A 19,771-nucleotide genomic window follows, 5' to 3' on the forward strand; every position below is an offset into this window, starting at 1 on the left:
GTGCTGGGAACAGTGTTCTTTTGATGAGAACCCATTGGCCATTGGGGTTTGTAGCTCCCATAAGCAAATGCTAGGGAGACAGTGCTAAAGACAGCACCTAGGGAGAAGCAGAAATGTGCTCTGGAAAGGTTCCCAGGGTGTTCGACATTTTCTGCTGGGGGTAAACTTGTCAACAGCCAGATTAGGAAGGCCTGGTGACTGAAACTGCACACCCCACAGTGTTGAGCAAGGCCCCGGAAGCCAAAACCCGAAGTGAGGCAATGTGTTCCTCAAATCTTTTGTTCTGGGTGCTTCACCTCACCTGTGGGCAGAGGCTGCTAGGAGTGGCCAGCTTGGTGGCTTAGGTGCTGGGTGAGAGATGTGTCCTCAGTGCTCAGGAGGTTAGGTACTTAGGAGGACAGGTGTTTCGTTGGACAATGCATGCTTGGGGCTAGGAATGGCTGCTCGCTGAAAGCTGAGCTTGTCCTTGTCACTCCTCCCTTCATGCCACTCACTGGCATGTCCCTGAAGAGTGGATCGAAGTGCTATCCTGCCTGGCCACCTGTGGAATCCCCCTTCCCCCTTCTCTCTCCTGAAACATTTTCAATCCCATAATCCCCTGTCTTTGAGCCTGTCGTCTCTGGTTCCCCCAAGCCCCCCATCTTTCACTTTTTACTTTATTCCTTTCTTCCCCACTACGCAAGCCTCACAGAGGATTGGGAGATACGTTGGAACCTTAGTCAGTACCCTGTCCTAGACCTGTTGCCTGCCCATCTTCCTCCAGGAGCACCCTTGATTACCTTTCCCTTGTACCAGTCAGCCTGGTGGGACCGGCCTCAGGGACAGGCTCTAAGGATGGCTCATTTCCACCAAATCATGGGATTCTGCTGGAAGAATCAAAAGAGAAAACCCATTCTGTCCATTGCCAAGGCGAGACAGTATGATCCTGGAGCTGCTTGAGGCCATTGTGTGAAAAGGACCTAATCTGGGAAGGGAAGTTGATCTAGGCAGTGTTGTGGTTATGGTTTCTATTGTCAGGATAAACACCATGATCAAAAAGAACTGCCTTAGCACATTACTGAAGAAAGTGAGGGCCAGAACCCTGGGGGAGTGCTGATTACTGGCCTGCCTGCTCCTGGCTTGCCCAGCCTACTGCTCTGTAGCTCCCGGGACCACCTGCCCAGGGGTGTCACCTCCCACAATGACCTAGGTCCTTGCACATCAATCCAAAACTGCCTCACAGGCCAATCTGGTGCGGGTGTTTTTTCTACTGAGATTCCTACTGAGATCCCAAATGACTAGCTTGTGTCAGGTTGACAGAAAACTGGCCAGCACTGGTAAGACAGGAAGAGACGAGTTCTAGTAATATTTTTTTGTGCAGCTAGATCCTGCTGGGCTTTTTAATTATAGGACCCCACAGATACCTCTTCAAAGGGACAATTTGAACAGAGTGCCCATCCCATAGACTCACCGTTTGAATGCTTGGCCCACAGGAAGTGGGACTATTAGGAGACGTGGCCTTGTTGGAGTGGGTATGGCCTTGTTGGAGAAAGTGTACCACTGTAGGGGCCTGGTTTGAGGTCTCCTGTGCTTAAGCTCTGCCCAGTGTGGAATTCCAGTCTCTTCTCGGCTGCCTTCAGATCAAGATGTAGAACTCTTGGCAACTCCAGCACCAAAGCTGCCTGCACCCAGTTATGATGATGATGGACTGAACCTCTGAAACTAAGTCAGCCTCAATTAATTGTCCTTTATTAGAGTTACCTTGGTCATGCTGTCTCTTCCCAGCAATAAATCCCTAAGTCCTGCTTATAGGGCACAAAAGACCCTAATAACTGTCCTTCAAGGGAAAGCACCCTGGCAGGCCCCATCTGTCAATCAAGAGTTCTCCAGAGGAGCAGAACAGAATATGGGCTACAAAGGTTTATTAGATTGTCTTACATGACAGGGCCTGGACAGCCCAACAGTGGTCATCTGTATGCTAGAGAGTCTGAGAACTTAGTGGCTGATCGGTGCTTGAGGCTGGGTGTTTTACCAGTCCCAATCTGACATTGAAGGCTGCTGGTCTTCAGTCCATGTTTGAAGGCCGAAGAAGGCAGGTTCTGATGTCAGCAAAGGCTGGTGGCAGAAATAGCATAAATGTGCTCACCAGCAAGGGACAGAGGCAAAAGCAGCACCATTTCTCTCTCGACGTCTTTTCTGGGTCCCCCCACAGAAGATGCCACCCACCCTGGGAGAAGGGCTTTCTTCCTAAATTAATCCTTTCTGGAAATACCCTTATACCTGACCAGAAGTTTGTCTCTTAGTTCATCCCAGATCCCAGCAAGCTGGCAGCCAAGGTTAACCACCCTGCCTTTGTTTGGAGATGGCATTCCACCAGAGGCCCTTATCTGTATATTCACAACAGGAAATAAAGCAAACTAGCCGCCAAACAAATAAAGCAAACAAACCATGAGTTTGACATTGTTGCTGTTACAAGGCTCTAGAGAGAGCCTCTTGTCTTCTCAAAGGAAAGAATTCAGTCGAGAGAGACATGGACAGTTTAAGTAAAAATCTATTCAGCAAAGCAAAGCTATCTATACATCAGAGAAAGATCGGAATAAGCTGTCCCAATGGGTCTGCATCATGGATTTAAAGAAAGATCTTATGCTTTTTATTCATTATTTATTTATTTATTTATTTATTTATTTATGTTTCTTGAGACAAGGTTTCTTTGTTTAGTCCTGGCTGTCCTAGAACTGGACTCAAACTCACAGAGATCCACCTGCCTCTACCTCCCAAGAGCTGGGATTAAAGGTGTGTGCCACCTCTGCCCTGCCAATTTTATGATTACAAGGTATGATGTCTCTTCTACATTCCCAAATTATGATTGGCCAGTTCTCCCTTTTAGGATATTCCCATGATCCTCTTGAAGAGCACACAGAGAGGCACAGCACCACAATATAAATGACAGCATGATAAAGTGGGGGGGGGTTCTGAAGATGCAGACCACGTGTGGCAACTGGGAAAGACCTATGGCACCTTAGCCTCTGACAAAATGGACAACCTATCTGCACATTCAAGGGTGTTTTCCTGCAGAGGAGCATCTTGACCACCGGGGACCAGAGCTACCAAGACGCAGCCCTGGCCTCTTCAGTTCTTCATATTTAGTTCCTTGTGTCTCGTGTCTCAAGCCCTTCCCTTTTCAGAGGGGTCACGGATATATGTTCTGGTCATCCACCCTGAATACTTCCTAGACTGATACCAAGTTCACTAGACTGTGACTTGCAGAAGGTTCTTCCTCGTTTTTAAATGTCGTGTCATCTGCCTCTCTCCAACTTCCTGAGGGGGTCAGAGGCCTGTTAGAAGGCAGGGCAGATGCCACTGAATCTCCTAAGGAGAAATGGGGTTTCTCAACATGGAACATGACCCTTTGGTGAGTTCATTTGTTTTCAGTGCTCCCCAATAGTTGTCCAGGTAAGGTCAGGGTTACAGAAGATGCCTAGTGCCATCTCCCGTCACTGAAGCAGAGGAGGGTTCCTTCAACCCGGGCACTGTCCTCTTACATTCTTTTTTTCGGAGCTGGGGACCGAACCCAGGGCCTTGCGCTTCCTAGGTAAGCGCTCTACCACTGAGCTAAATCCCCAGCCCCTTCTACGAGTTTTCTGAGCCTCCTTTATAGTCTGCTAGACTCTGTGTAGAGCACCTGTCTGTGGTGTCCACACAAGGATGCAGACTATCACCCAGCCTTCCCCTCTAGAGCTGGCACCAAGCTCTCACACCCAGAGGTCTAGGTGTGAGACCGTCTCCTGGGGTGGTCACGTATACCTGGAAGGTTCTAAACTCCCCAAGAACTGCAGCTCCCAGCGTTTTTCTCAGGATCTCATAAACTTTCCCAAGAAGTCTTAGTGGGACAGATCTTTCCATCTGTCGTCAGCAAAGGGAAGGTGCCTGGTTACCACCAACAGGATCATCTTCCTGATTGGCAGAACTCCATTCCCCCTGGCTAACCCTCACGACTTCAGAAAAATCCCAGAAGTTCAACCTTGGTTTTCTTTAGTTTTTCTTTGCCTCCCTGGCTCTGGGCATGGGAGCCAGGACCTGAGCTCCACCCCCAGCCTCTTTGTGTTTCTTTATTGAAGAGATGTGGGAGAAGCTGAATGGCTGGACGTTGTGCCTACTCCTATTTATGAAAAGAGCCAAATCTACTGGCCTCTTAAAGACACGCCTTTCGGAAGACAAACGGGACTTAGCCTGCCACTCGCGCCTTCAAAGGCCGGTCGGTCCACGGGATCTTCGCTGGGACTCTGCTACCTTAGGCAAGACCAACTTTGAGGGAAAATTTCTCTCCCAAACCACTCCTGCGCGCAAAAAGGCCGCGCCCTGGTCATCCTCTGCTGGAACTGTTCTGGAGGGAACCCGCGCGGCTGTGGGGAGACCCAGGGACGAAGGGGCGCTCCTGCGCCTGCGTACAGGAGCCGAGCGAAGAGGGGCGCTCCCAGTAAAAGTGACAGCTCGTGAGTCACGTGGTGCTCTGGAGGCGGGGCTCCCGGCTTGCTCCTGGGCTCCGGAGAACTCGCACGTCACGCGGGAGAGGAGGGTGGGACTGGGCGGGGCGCTCCCTGCTGACTGACAGCTCTCTCCGCCACACTACAGAAAGACCCGGCTGGTCGCACATCACGTGCCGCTAAAGGGGCGGGGCGAGCCCCGCTGACTGACAGCTCGCTCCGCCGCGCCTCAGAAGGACCCGGCACGGCTCACCGCGCCCGGCGCATCCGCGGCAGCTGCGGACCCGACGGCGTCCGCCCCCTGCCCGGTCCCGCGGGCTGCCGCGGCGAGAGGGCCTCGGGCTGCGGTGCTGCACTCGCGAGGGGCTGTGCGGCGTGGCTGAGCGGGGACCGGTGAGGAGGGGTCGCGGGCGGCGTGGGCGGGTCAGCTGGACGGCCGGTGCAGCCCGCAGGACTGTCACTCCGCCGGCCACAGTGGAGGGCCTCGAACCGGTCAGAGGCCACGACCCGCGCCGGGGCCACCGGGGAAGGCTGGGACACCGAGGCCGCTTCTAGGATTTGGGAAGACCAGTCTTGCACTGGTCTGCGCTCTCCCGAGTTGCGGGTTGATGAGACGTGGGAAGGTGACAAGGGGAGGAGGAAGCAGGCTTGGCGGTCCATTACCGCACACGGGTGCGACCTACGGAGTGAGCGGGAGCGCGGCTCTGCGGGCGCAGGTGCGCTGGCACGGGCTGGGCCCCCGACGTGGAGCTGTCCCGGTGGTGAGTCACAGGTAGAGGTGAGCTGGCAGCTGTCAGGCCGGGCTACCCTCGCCCTGGCTGGGGATCCAGCCTGTAACCCGATGCTGAGGTTCTGATTCATTCCCTACGATCTGCCTCCTCCCTAGTCCTGAAAGCAGGACAGCGACATAGCATGAACCCCAGGACAGGAGTTGAGTGAGCCACATCCCTTTCCTCTTTCCCACACTGTGGTCAGAAGTAAGGATCTTTAGGCCTTTGAGGACCAAGATGGCAGATAAGCTGTTTCGACGGGCTTCCGTGGAAAAAGTTGACACCCGAGATTTTCTTTTCCCCTCAAACACTGGTGATTTCTAGTTGGCGATGATGGGCTATGTCAGTCCCTGTTGCAATACAGAAATTTCTTGGGATGGTTGTCTTTTGGATGGTCTGTGTCAGTTCTTGAGAATGTCACAAATATAGCCATATCACACGCCTTAAAGAAATTTAGCATCTCCACGGATGCTAAATGCAGCTCAATCTTCCTGACAATATTTGTTTCTTCAAAGGTAAGTGGTTTTATAATAACCCCAAATGGCGCTGAGGGAGCTTCTTTTAGGACAGCTCCCCAACCCCCTGATCCCCTAGGGAGCTATAGAGTGGGCAAGTCATGTGAATACCTGGCTTCCTTTCCTTTTCTCCCTTTCACAAAAGGAAAATCATTGGGTTACAAGAAACATCAAGGGTCTGGAGTGAAGGTTCAGCAGTTAAGAGCACTGATCTTTGAGAAGACCAGAGTTCAGTTCCCATCACCCACCTTGGGGGACTCCCAAACACCTGTAACCCTAGCTTCACAGAATCTGATGCTCTCTTCTTGCCTCCTCAAGCACCTATTCACAGGCATACAAAAACAGTTAAAAAATTAAAACAACTAAAAATGAAATTTCAAACATCAGATGAAATGGATTAGGCTTGCACTGTTAGTACTCCAGAAGCTGAGGCAGGAGCATCATGGGTTCAAGGCCATCCTGGGCTGTATAACAAGACCAAATCTAAAGAGAGGAATCAAAAGCTGAATGACAGCCCACTGCAGTAAGGAACAGCAACAGGAGGATGACTTCCACTGTTATGGTGTTCTCATGCTTGGTAGCTTACAGAGTACTTTCAACAGGATCTCCTTGTTCATCTTCACCATTAATTTGGGAGTGGCAGGTGACATTCCTCCTGTGACACAGATGAAGAAACCAAGACTCACTTGTCTAGGGCCACTTAACTATTGGAGGCAAAGAAAGCGCCACAATAATTTGGTTGCTAAAAGTGCTGGGTATAATAGATCATCACCCAAGAGGACATGAGATGGGTGTGAACAGATTACGCCTCCTGCTGGGCTGGAGGGCTGAGTGGAGCATCCTTCTCTGCTCTCCCCGCCTCACTGACAGCCTGGTTGGCCAGCCAGCATCACCATACTGTTACCTCTCCCTACACCCTCTGTGGCAACTCAGATTTGTCTCCAGGCTTTGAGAAAGCCAGTAGGAAGTGCATTGCAGAGCATTTTTGCTCAAGTGCTTAGTTTCCAAACAAGTTGGGTGTCCTCAGCTATGATGCAAGACAGCATGGCAGTTCTAGGGAGACGCGCCCCAGTGACTTTTTTTTTTAATCTCCCAACTGGAAGAGAAGTGTGGTAGAATCCATGGAGCTGCTGCCGGCTCTGCTGCGTTCACCTAGATTTTGTACGTGGCATTGTTTGAGGCCTTTTTTTCCCCCTATTTTTAGCACACACAGCTGTTCTTGTTAGGGAAGAACAAGCTTTTTATCCCATCCTCCAAATCCGGGCAGCACCACAGGACTGCAGGGAGTTACCTTATGGCTGTTTCTGCAGGTCAGTTCAGTGGTTCTGGCCAGACTGAAAGCCAAAACAGTCCCGGGTGCATGTATCAAAGCCAAGGTCTGACCTGAAAGCTTTCATTTACTGCATGTCTCAGGGACTGTGTTCTTTTCTCGATAGCACATTTAATGAAGGTCACAGAAAGCCATTCAGAGTACACGTTGTAAGTTGCTACAGAGGTGCAGGAATTTGAGCTGGTAAGCCAGGAACATCTTGATGACCAGAATTACAGAACATTCAGGGCTGTTACTGGTAAGATCCCAAGAAGCAAAGGACACGCAGTACAGTTAGAAAGGCTTGTTTGAAGAATGCCATAGTCTCTCAGGATGCAGCTCAGACTTATCTTAGGCTGACGGTTAGTGACACAGGTACTGACTGATCTCGCCTGTATCTCTAGTGTCAGCAGCTACCCCAGTGATTCCCAGAGTCCCTCCTTACGCATACCTAGTTTTCTGTGCCACAGGGCCTGTTCACTGGTTGTTCTTCCTTCCAGATTTCCTTGTAGGCACCCGCCTATCATTCAGGTAACCACTCCTATGTCACATGTTAAAGGAGACCTTCCCTGTTAGTCAAAATGATCTTCCTGTTTCCTCTGGTCCCCAGCCCACTCCCTTCAGCATATTGCAGTTTTCTTTATCTGCATTAGAAATAACCTTGTTTCTTTGAGAACATTTTTTTATTATCTGTCCACTGTTTGCTGCTGTATCAACACGCCCAGAACAGTGGCTGGCTTGTAGAAGTGCTCAGTGCATGCTTACTGTAGGACTGTTTATATCAGAGCCTTACAGGATGGGAGGAGGTGCTACTGAGGTGGACACTCGATTGGCTTCTCTTATGGGAGATAGCAGGCTAGCAGCTGACCAATGGGCAGAAGAGTTCAGGCATGGTGGATGGGAAGAGAAGCCAAGTGACGGTCTGTGTCAATCTCCTGGAGGAGCGAGCTATAACAACGTTCTATAAACTGGGTATTTCAAAACAATAAAAATGGATTCTCTCAGAGGTTTACAGACCAGAAGGACCGTTTCCTTTTCATGACTCAGGTTCCATGTATCTTTCAGCTGCTACTACTGGTTGCTGGTCAGCCCAGGGATCCTTCCTTTATAGCTGAAGCACTCTAGCTTCTGCATTTGGGGGTCTACTATAGTCTATCGTGGTCTCAACAAGTCACATCCATAACCATCCTTTTCCAAACATATTAACACATATCGGGGGATAGAACTTCAATCGACATTTTTGTGGGCATAATTCAGCTTAATGTCTTCCAACTAAAAGATTCTGTGATCTTTAGTTGAATGCAGTGGTACTCACCTAACGCTTGGGAGGCTGAGGCAGGAGGATTGCAGCAAGTTTGAGATCAGTATCATATTAAGTTTGAGGTCAGGAATGGCTGTGGAGTAAGACCCTATTCTAAAACTCTAACAAGCAAATAAACTAAAATTTTTAAAAAAAGCCCACAAAATATAGTGACATTTTAACAGAACAAATTGGTAGAGGTTGCTTGGCAATGTTTAGGAACAATTACAGTGGTTTAGATGCATTCTTGGAACGCGTCCATGATGCTCCCATCTTCAGGGGATGGATGCACACTGTGCTTCATGGTGAGCCCTGGGACAGGATTTCCTTCCTTGACTTTTTGCTGGATTCCGTCCAATGGAGTTGAAATAGCTTGTCAGTGTCTAGCATCCCTGTTCTCTTCACCGTGGACTTCACACCTCTGTGTGGAGGAGGTGCTGACATCAGGGAAGCTATGCCCTCCCTATATCATTGCCAAAGACGGCTACTGAGCCTGTTGGGACATGCAGGCTCTGACCTTCACCCTTGACTACGTATGAACTCTTCAGGAGCTCCTGCCAGGCTGATTTGTGGTTTGTGGTAAAAGAACCTTGCCCTTCTCTCACTAGCTCTCTAAATCCTTATCTTGTTTAGCTTTCAGATGGGATCTTGTTGTGTAGCCCAGGCTAGCCTATTGCTCACAGTCCTCCCTCAATCTTCTAAGTGCTGGGATAACAAATCCATGCCACAATGTCCAGGTTGCTGGGGTTTTCCAGTTTTGTTTTTGATTGGATAACCCATGGCTGGTATCAAATTTCAAATGACATACCAAGATGCTAGTGACAAGTTGCTGTGATCTTTCCACTGTCCTCCCCATCTCCACGGGGACCATTACCGTCAGCATCTTGGGGCTCCTTCCAGAGACCTGATGCTCTTTTTATGCTTTCATTCCCAGTTACCACAGGGCTGTGGTTGTCTCTCCTTCCAGTCTTCTTCCCTCCTGCCTCTTCTGTGCCCAGTGGACTGGCTTGTTCCTATGTGTTCAGAAAGGATGACAAGATCCCTGCCAGGAGGTCTATATTGGGAAGGAGCGTGCTAGAAGAAATGATTCAGTGGTGCCACATTTAAGACAAATGGGAGGAAGTGCTTCTCTGGAGGGGTGGCTTCCAGCATCCTGTTGCTTCAACCTCATTATCTGGGCTGGTGCTGACAGGGGTGAGGAACGGCCCTGGGAACAGGGACAGCTGATCTTAGGTTCCAAGGGTGTTCTGAACCTTATTATAGCTGGTGATTATTATGGGGTGTATCTGCCGTGACAAGTACCATGCCCAGTTATAGGGTTATCATGTCAGTCCCCACAAAAACAGTCTGAATAGCCCCTGGTAATATCCCAATTTACAGCTGAGACTCCGGGTATAGAGGAGTCAAGAAATTTGCAAATCCATGTTCCCTGGCTTTGAATCTGTCTCCTCAGCTTGTCTGATCTGCTGCTGCCCTGGGCAAAGCCAAGGTCACCTGTGAGACCCCCTGTCAGTGCTTCTGACAGGTACTGAACACTACACTGGTCCTCTGCCCTCTGTGCCTGGGCGTTCCTGGTGCCCTGCCAGCCCTGGGATTTAGTCTCAAGGCCTGATTGACCCCTCCCCATCAAGAGCACTGTCTCAACAGCCATGTGTCTGCTCAGACCGGTCTTCACTCACCCTACTCACTCTTTTGCCTGCCCTCAGCACTTCCTAGCACTTTGGGGGTGCAGAAGTGCTGAGAGTGGAAGGCTACAGATGGCTTGAAAGCCCTGGCCTCTCAGAGCCTGGCTGCCATCGATTCCTTCTGTGAAGATGCTTAGCTCTCGGCTTCAGTCCTAAGAGTTCACTCACTCCTCACCCTCTCTTTGCATAGACTTTAAATAGCTGCCTCCCTCCCCTCTTTCTTCTCTGTTTCCTTCTTTCTTTAGGAGCTTGTAGAAGTGCATTTTACACATTATAGAATCTACCCATTTCACGAGTCAGTTATTTTTAGTAACGCTACTGAGTGGTAAGACCATCGTCATAGTCTAATTTTAGACCATTTCCATTGCCCCCAAAAAGCAAGTTACTAACGATAGCAGTTCCTCTTTGTCCTGTCCCCCACCCAGGAGCCACCATTTTGCATCCTCGCCATGGTTCTGCCTATTCTGGGCACTGGGCAGTAGGTGGTCCTTAGTGATAAGTGTCATTTTCTAGCTTGGAGCATGGTGAAGCATGGACCAGTCTTTGCTCCCATTCAGCCATTATTTTGTCCTGAGAAAGTGTGGTGCTTTCTGTTCCTCTGTCTTCCAGCATCATCTGCTGTCTCGAAGATATGCCTCTGCAGGGGAGCGGGGAGGGGCAGGTGAATGAAGGTGCCCCTAATGTTCTCGCTGACTCAGCTGGGGACTTTAATTTGGGGATGAGTCTAACTTCTAGGTATCTCTGGCTGGTTTGAACCCACGGTCCTATCGCCTCAGCCTCCCCAGTGCTGGAATTACAGGCAGGTGGCATTAGCCTGGCTCAGACCTTGCTTGAATTGCATGAGTTTGTCCATGAAAGTCTTCTTTCTGTCCCAGGATCCTAGTCAGGCTCTCTGTTGCATTTCTGTCATAGTCCCCTATGCTGGAACCCCTCTCTGGATGACACACACACACACACACACACACACACACACACACACACACACACACGAGAGAGAGAGAGAGAGAGAGAGAGAGAGAGAGAGAGAGAGAGAGACAAAGAGACAGAGACAGAGACAGACACCCAGCTCTGGAAACAGAAAGGGCCGCTAAGAGTGCGCCTGAAGTTGCCTGCTGCTCTGTGAAGGAAGCAACTGTCAGGATTCGACGCTGCCTTGATCTTGGCCGTGCAGGCTCCTACCAGAAGCCCCTGCCAGCCTCTAAAGCCAGAATTGGGTGGCCAAGACTCATTACAGGGCAGGGGTTGTTTTGCTCTTAGTAACTGCCCCCACCCAGGCTATTGTGCTGTGTGCAGACCACAGGCAGGGGCTCAGGGGCTCGCACCCAGCCAGGTGTGCTGGAGAGCGTTCCCTGCCTTTGCATCTTAGGCAGGCATGATTCACAGCAGATGAGTCACAGCTGCAGAGTGGCCACTGAGCTTGCGGGGAATGGGGCACTGGGAAGAGCAGATCCAACGCAGATGGAAAATACCAAAGCAGAAAGGCACCAGTGGCGAGTTTGAGCCAACATGCTTGAGTTGGGAGGTGTGAGCTAAAACTGGGGTGCAGAGCTGGGCTTCCTAAGCAAGGGGTGAAGGCTCTGGAGGAACAGGAGCCCATTCTGGCTAACTACGCATATTAAGTTTATAGTTAATAGAAAAGACTTAAATGAAATCCAAGCAGCACCAAGTCTGAGATGTCCTCTGCTGTAATTTAGTTCAGGGTGACCCAAAGGAGATGGAAAACCACTTAATAACCAAGCCTAGTGCTGCTTCCACTTAAAGCTGGGCATGGTGGTGCACGCCTATAGCCCTGGCACTCCCAGAGCTGCAGCCCAGGGCTGCAGGGCTGGACTCAGTACCTCTTCTTGCTAGTCCTCATTTTGTTCTGCTCACATGCAGTCTGCTCCGTGAGCCTGGGTCCTTAGCCTAGCCTCCATGACTAGCCTAGAACCCTGGCATCCCCAGTTCCTACCTTAGGCCTTTGCCTCACTGTCGGCTACACAGGCAGGTTCCCTGCCCAGCCAGTCCTTCTCACTCACACCATTCAGCAGAAATTCGAGGCAAGCCACAGTAAACATCCTTGAATAAAAGAAGCAGTGAAATGAATTTAAGATATCTATGTAGCCAGTATAACCAACATGATTTCCACATGATATAGCTTTTTTAAAGGGTTATTTATTTTCATGTATATGGGCATTTGTTTGCCTATGTGTATGTCTGTGCACCACATGTGGCCTTGTGCCCATGGAGGCCACAAGAGGATATCAGATCCCTTCAGACCAGATTTACAGGCTGTTGTGAGCCACCATATATCCAGATGCTGAGAATCAAACCCTGCTCCTCTGGACGTGCAGCCAGTGCTCTTAATTGCTGCTCTAAGCCACCTCTCCAGTCCCAGAAGTAGGCTTCTGGGAGGAGTTGTTGTTGTTGTTGTTGTTGTTGTTGTTGTTGTTGTTGTTCTTCTTCTTCTTCTTCTTCTTCTTCTTCTTCTTCTTCTTCTTCTTCTTCTTCTTCTTCTCCGTCTTCTTCTCCTTCTTCTCCTTCTTCTTCTTCTTCTTCTTCTCCTTCTCCTTCTCCTTCTCCTCCTCCTCCTCCTCCTCCTCCTCCTCCTCCTCCTCCTCCTCCTCCTCCTCCTCCTCCTCCTCCTCCTCCTTCTTCTTCTTCTTCTTCTTCTTCTTTTCGGAGCTGGGGACCGAACCCAGGGCCTTACGCTTGCTAGGCAAGCGCTCTACCACTGAGCTAAATCCCAAACCCTCTTCTGGGAGTTTTTGTTGTTTTATTTTTTTTTTCTTTTGAGCTAAGATCTTATTACTGGGATTCCAGGTGACACCACCACAACCACCTTATGATAATAATTACTGAAAGACTTTAAACTCCTTTTGTTTTCTTGTATGAAGCGAGAAATCTGATGGCCAGGACATCTCGGCTTGGACAGCCATATGCGGGTTGTCACTGGGAGGTTCAGATGGGATCTGTCCACACTCATGTCTCATTCACAGCACTAACAATGGTGCTATGATTTCTGCTTCTTCTTTGGTGCCTCCAACCGAAGCAGAAGCTCCATTCGTCTCGTCCCTTCCAGACAAAGCGTGTCCCACTGTAAGTGCACAGTGAATTCTGCTCAGTAGCCCAGCGGGCATGTGGCCAAGCACAAAGTCTCCACTAAGCAGGTAGAGGCGGCTCAGTAGTCAGTGCCTCTGATGACTTTTCTAGCAGGGCAGCTTAATGTCCACCTTCCTTGTCACCAAAAAACTACTCCATGTTTCTGAAGAACATGTGTTTATGTTCCAAAGTAAGAGAAGACCAGGGACTGGGGGTGTTTAGTTCTTGTTGTATACGATTGCCTGCAAGGGAGTTCCAAGCTGATTTTATCATGGTTAAATCAGTTGTCAGTTATATGTACATTGAGTCGTACGGTTTGGGGGATACTTCCAAATGTAAACTGAAGCTGTGCTAGGCTTCCAATCTCCTTATCCCTCCCAATTCTCCAGCTAAGTCTGAGTAAGTCTGCATTAGCTAAGTGGGGGACATCAGTCCACCTCGATCTTCTTGCTGCTGTACGCCATCTGCTTTTGTGGTCTTAAATATCTTCTTGTGTCTGGCATGCTTGGGCTCCTACCAGATTTGACTCAGAAATGTAATATTCTCTCTATCTCTGTCTCTGTCTGTCTCTGTCTGTCTCTGTCTCTCTGTCTGTCTCTGTCTCTCTCTCTCTCTCTCTCTCTCTCTCTCTCTCTCTCTCTCTCTCTCTGTGTGTGTGTGTGTCCCCATCTCCATGTTGATGTGTGAGTGTAGTGCCATGGTTCTCATGTGGAGGTCAGAGGACAGCCTTGGGTGTCAATCTTCACCGTCCACTCTGTTTGAGACAGGGTTGTTGTTAGACAGTGTACATGCCAGGTTAGCTGGCCCACAAGCTTCCAGGGAATCTTCCATCTCCACCTCTCATCTTGCCATGGAAACACTGGGATTTGAATTGCACATCTCATGACTTTCCATAGGTTCTGAGGTCCTCTTGCTTTGAACTGAGTCTCTCTGTTGATGAGGCAAATGCCTTACCCACTGAGCCATCTCCCCAGCATCAAGAAACAAGACTTTTAAGGTTCCCCAGGCAAAATCAAGCTTTCACTTCTGTGTTGCCATTAGCACCTGCATCTAGAATTGTGGTGTTTGTCAGGAGCTAAGATACTTCTGGAATGTCTCTGAGACCATTCCCCATTTATCTTCACATCCCTGGGGCCAGCAAGGACCTAATCAATTGTCATCACACAAATTGCCTGATCTCTGGAGTTACATCCTGCATTCTCTCATCTGTAGAAAGGAAGGGAAGTGACATTAAGGCAGCAACTGTAGAATAGGACTCCTCTGTATCAACCAGAGTTGACTGCCAGTCCAGAGCAGGAGTAGCCTCTCCTGTTAGTGTTCCACAGACTGGGGCCACCAGCCCACCCTAGTGCCGTGGCTGATTGGAGGGTCCTTGGCTGTGCTCATTGACTTTCATTACTGAAGCTCATTACCGAAGGCAATGGATAGGGAGGAAGGTTTGTTTAGCTCACAGGTTTAAGGCTGGGCCACACTGTTGGCCACGGCAGAGCCTATGGAAAGAGAGTGGTCTCCTTTTTAGCCTAAGCAGGACAGGATGAACAGAGTCCTGATGACCTAAGTACCTCTCATTATGTCTACCTCTGGTCCATTCCCAGACCCTTTCATATTGTCCACGTGTGGACCAAGCTTGCAACAAGATGTATTCCTTAGAGGAATACAGAGTCCACCTAGCTGTAGTGACGTCCACAGTCCGGCATACCAAGGCTGTGGAATCAGGCTCTGCCTGCTCTATCTGGACTTCTGCAGTAGCTCTTTGGCCCCAGGCAGCTGCGTAGCTTTCTAAGCCTCAAGGATTCCACATTCACAGACTGACATAGCAGTGGATCTGGCCTGTGTGACTCGGCACCTGGAGGGTTTGACAGCACGGTGTTAGTTGACATTACTTTTAATAACCAAGAATCCCTTTATAACCGAGAAGCCCTTGCCACTGCTGAAAAGCCCAGCTGAACTGCCCTGACAGGACTGCAAGCAGCACTGGCTGTAGCTGGCTTTGACTCTGGGTAACTAGATCAGTTTACACATCGTGCAGAGGAGTGCCCGTGTCACACAGTCCTAGCCTCTTTTTTTTTTTTTTTTTTTTTTTGGTTCTTTTTTTCGGAGCTGGGGACCGAACCCAGGGCCTTGCGCTTCCTAGGCAAGCGCTCTACCATTGAGCTAAATCCCCAACCCGTCACACAGTCCTGAGAGGGGTGCAGCAGGGTCCCCTTCAACTCACTCCTCCATTCTAATGCAGTGTATCAGAAATCTAAAGAACTATAACTGTGCAGGACTACTACACTGAGTGACATGAAATCTTTGAAATGTTTGATAAGGGAAATTTAGAGTGCCGTAGTCTCAGTTACTGAGGAGGCTGAGGTATTAGAAACACTAAAATGCATGAGTTCAAGACACAGTGAGACCTTGTCTCCTCCAAAGATCCAGAATCCAACAGTATCTCCCATACCAAGTACTGGTATGCAGTAAGGGACCTGCGCGCGCTCGCGCTCTCTCTCTCTCTCTCTCTCTCTCTCTCTCTCTCTCTCTCTCTCTCTCGTGAGTGTGTGTGTGTATGTGTGTGTGTGTGTGTGTTTCTCTGTCTCAATATTAGCTTCTCCATTCATGTCTTATTTTTTTTTAAAGATTTATTTATTTATTTATTACATGTAAGTACACGGTAGCTGTCTTCAGACACACCAGAAGAGGCACCGGATCTCTTTACAGATGGTTGTGAGCCACCATATGGTTGCTGGGAATTGAACTCATGACCTCTGGAAGAGCAATCGGGTGCTCTTAACCGCTGAGCCATCTCTCCAGCCCATCATGTCTTATTTATATTGTGTCTTTCCCTCTGTGTTGTGTGACTCAGGTGTGCTCCCCCCCAACCAACCTTGTGTGTGTATGTGTGCGTGCGTGCGTGCGTGCGTGCATGTGTGCGTGTCCTTTCTAGCTACTAGTATGATCGAGAGGTCTGGTCTGATCAGTGGCACGCAGAGAAATGGCACTGCTCCACTACTCCCCACTGTTTCGGGGATTCTGACCCATGACACTTATTTAATCTCGTATCAAGCTGTCTAAAGGACCTGGTATGGCATTTTAGGAAGTTGTGAAAAGGAGGTCTGCCCCCCAGAATGGGCACAGGGCAGAAGCAGACACCAAATTATTAGCGCCAAGGAGATTTATTACCCCCAAGGGGGTCAGGGGGCTCAACTGCAAAGGCCAAGCAAGCAAGAGCAAAACAAAAAACAAACAAACAAAAAAGCCCCACCTCAAACAAACAAACAAATAAAAAACCACTGCTAGGGTTTTTAAGAGGAAAAGGGAGAGTCCGTGCTAGGGTGAGTCGGTAAATCCTGATTGGCCCTACTAGCCAAATCATGAATTTTGATAGTTGGGCCTTGGTGTTTGGTCTCAGGGATGAGTCAGCGGCCAAGTAACAGAATAGACCTTGGCGGCTGCTTTCGGAATGTAATGGTTTTTAGCAAGAGAGAAAGGGGGTGAAAGGGCAAAACCTGTCTGTAATGTCTTCCATGCTCAGATCTGCTAGAGGCCCTTCACGATGTCTAAATTCAGTTTTCTCCAGCAAGAGGCATCAAACTGGGGTGACTCACTCCAGGAAATGCTTATAGACAATAAAATCATTGGGGCAGGAAGGCAGGTGTGGACTGTCAGACTCAGGCCTCGCTCCTGAGCCTTGCTGAACCCTGCCCACTGTTACCACTTGGGACCCAGCCCTCCCCCCCCCCCATGTGGAGCGGTCAGTGTCAGTGCAGCTCCTCCAAAACACAGATGCTCCCCCAAAAGGGTTAGGGTGTGGCTCTGGTGACTTTGCCTGGCCATTCTTGCTCTTTTCTCTGAGTTGTCTGCCCCACTCCTGTGGAGGAATTTGAACAGATGCAATGCGGTAGGCAGGCACCTTCTCTGTCTTCTCAGTGCATCCACTGAGGTGAGCTGTTCAGTGTTGCTTATTGATGTCTGTGGCTCTGACCTTTGGGCAATCAGTGGTGAAGGCTCTGGGTCAGTGGTGTTGGTTTATAGGGAAGGAAGAGGATGGGTGGACGCCTGGCACAATTCAGGAAATCAAGGTGACCTTTTGTGTCAACGGGGGTGGGCCATGGTATTCAGGGAGCTGACTGGAAATGGAACTCCTCCCAGGAACCCCCAGCATGCCTTGTTGCTCCCGGTAAGGACTGAAGCTCCTGTTGTCCCAGCAGCTCTAGAAGTATCTGTTCTCCCACTCTGAGAGAATAACACTCATCCTTGGGGCAGTTCCCCTGTGCATCCTGTCAACAGTCTGTGGTGCTGGGACTCATCTGGTTTTCTGTGACACAGGAGCCCTGGAGGCTCCTGGTACAGCTTTCTGCCCCGACCCCCACATTTGGTGTCGACTTTCTGTGCTGCCCTGGACTCGTGGCTGAACCACTGATGCTGAAGGAAAAGACAGTCAGCAGGGGTATAGCCTGTGGAGTGTCCAGTGGGGGTGTCACAGTGTCAGTGTGCAGCGTGGCATCTCAGAATCAAGCTAGTCATGGTCCTGGCAGTGGTACATCTAGCCTGTCAATCGAGGGAGGGGTTTTCTTGTTAGCGCTGGGTCACTGACGCTTCCTAAGGAAGCCTGGTGGGACTTGTCCTGTGTTCCTGTGAGTTTTGCCCCCCATCCTCTCACTCGGTGTCTTTCTTACTACGCAGTGCTACCTTTCACACGCAGCCACCCTCTCTGAAGTTGCCTGCCCTGTTCTGTTCAAACCTAGTGTGCTTTTGAGCATGGATGCCTTCCTCCCCAGTGGCAGAGGATGAGAAGTCTGGCGTGGGAAGCCCGGGCTCTCCCCCTCCCTCCTAATCCAACCTCCAGCCCACCTGGCAGGGAACCTGTAATTGACCTTCCTCATTTCCAGCCCCTCTCCAGCTCCCAGACCCTCCCTGAGCTTCACTGTTGTCATGAGCAAGTGAGGCCGTAGGCGGGAACATCTTTGTTCTTTGTGGGTCTGCTGATGACTGAGCCTGAGGTGACACATGCTCTCAAAGGACCAGGCTCAGAACTGCCTGTCAGGGAGGGCTGTAGCTGAGGTAGCTCAAGACAGTGGAAAGCTGGGGGAAGCTGGGTCTGAGTACCAAGTCCAGGCCCCATGTGGGTGGGCATGTGGTAGAAGGGTACAGCTAGCTGCTGAGTCTGGTGTCTCAGAGCCTCCTCTTTCTCTTTGCTCATTTTTCTTCTAAATTTATTTTGTGATGCCAGGTAATTGCTTTACTACTGCTCCTGACTCCAACCATTTTCCTAAGAAAGGGGAACTGCTCAACCTAGGCTGTGTCTTGGGCACTCAGCTGCCTTTGCCGATTCTCTTCCTTATACTTATCATGCAGTAAAGTAGACATATTTTGGAGTATATTTTAGAACACATAGATTCATGTAGTCACTATCAAGTTCAAGGAGGAAGCCATTTCTATCACCCTAAACTCCCATTGACAATGCCCCTCCCCATCTCTACCCAGCACCGGCATCTCTCTGTCTTTTAGGAAATGTCTCTCAGATAGAATCAGGTAAACTGTCAAGGAGACTCCCTTCACCCTGCTGAGGCTCACTGAGGCGTTCGTGCCTGTAGTCTGGAGTGAGGGCATGCCCGAGTGTCCACCTGGCCACTGGGCGGGGGAACCTTTTTGTTTCTAGCTCTTAGCATGAACACTGCCGAGCAGATCTGTGAATGTGCTCTTCCCCTCAGAACAGTGCATACCTCTGACCTCACCGGAGTGAGCTTTCTAGGCTCTGCCATCACTGTGTTAGCTCTGCAAGACAACCAGGCTTCCCATGCAGATCCCCGGAGACGTACACGGACGATCTGGTCTGTGGAAGTAGAACGTCAATCATTAATTCCTGTGGCTGCAGAGATAACTCAGTGGTTAAGAGCACCTGTTGCTTTACAGAGGACTGCGGTTCCGTTCCCAGCACCCAAGCTGGGTGGCTAACACCCATCTGTAACTCCAGTGCCAATGGATGTGACATTCTCCTCTGGTCTCCACAGGCACCTGTACACACATAGTACACAAGTAGACCTCCCCCGACACACACACACACACACACACACACACACACACACACACACAGAGAGAGAGAGAGAGAGAAAGACAGAGACAGAAAGACAGAGAAACAGAGAGACAGAAAAACAGAGAGAGACAGAGAGACAGAGACACACCCAGAGAGGTAGAAACAGAGACAGAATGAATGAATGTAATTCTGCACAGGAGAAGCCTAGCACAGGACACAGCAGCCTGATGCCCAAGGCCACCATCCATCTAGAGCCGTGAGTGACTTGATGCTCAAGACAGGCATAGTGAGAGGGAAATGACTTCCTCTAAAGGCTGCTCACCGCATCCGAGGCTATTTCTTTTCCTGTCTTTGGATTTTTGGAAACAGGGCCCTCACAGCCTCAGACCCAGCATGTGGCTGAGGGTGCCCTTGAGCTTTTGCCCTCCCTGCCTGTCCACCCAAGTGCTAAGGTAACTATAGGCATGTGCCACTGTGTGATACGTCCATCCGGTGACCTGTGCTTCCATGCTCCTTGAGATGTCCTCTCTACTGCTGGACTGTGTGTGTGTGATGCATGTATGATGTGGGTTTGGATGTGGGTGTGAGGGTATGAAGTGGATTCTCTCGGATTAGTCAGCTTTTTGGCTCTA

General features: G+C 49.9%; 1 protein-coding gene across 4 annotated transcripts in view; it reads left to right on the forward strand.

Moving 5' to 3' along the window:
- The first annotated feature begins 3,530 nt into the window (after nucleotides 1-3,530).
- 6430548M08Rikl (RIKEN cDNA 6430548M08 gene like) overlaps nucleotides 3,531-19,771 on the forward strand; it is a 48,560-nt gene continuing 32,319 nt past the window's right edge. Inside the window, exons 1-2 of one of the 4 annotated variants that reach the window (XM_063278062.1) lie at nucleotides 3,531-4,472; nucleotides 4,612-4,856. The gene's annotated coding sequence lies outside the window, so the exon portion shown is untranslated. Of the gene's footprint in view, nucleotides 4,857-19,771 lie in introns of all 4 variants that reach the window. The other 3 variants (XM_006255743.5, XM_039097779.2, NM_001107436.2) reach the window with 3 other exon arrangements.

Source organism: Rattus norvegicus, chromosome 19, assembly GCF_036323735.1.
Source record: "Rattus norvegicus strain BN/NHsdMcwi chromosome 19, GRCr8, whole genome shotgun sequence".
In the NCBI taxonomy this organism is placed as follows: Eukaryota; Metazoa; Chordata; class Mammalia; order Rodentia; family Muridae; genus Rattus; species Rattus norvegicus.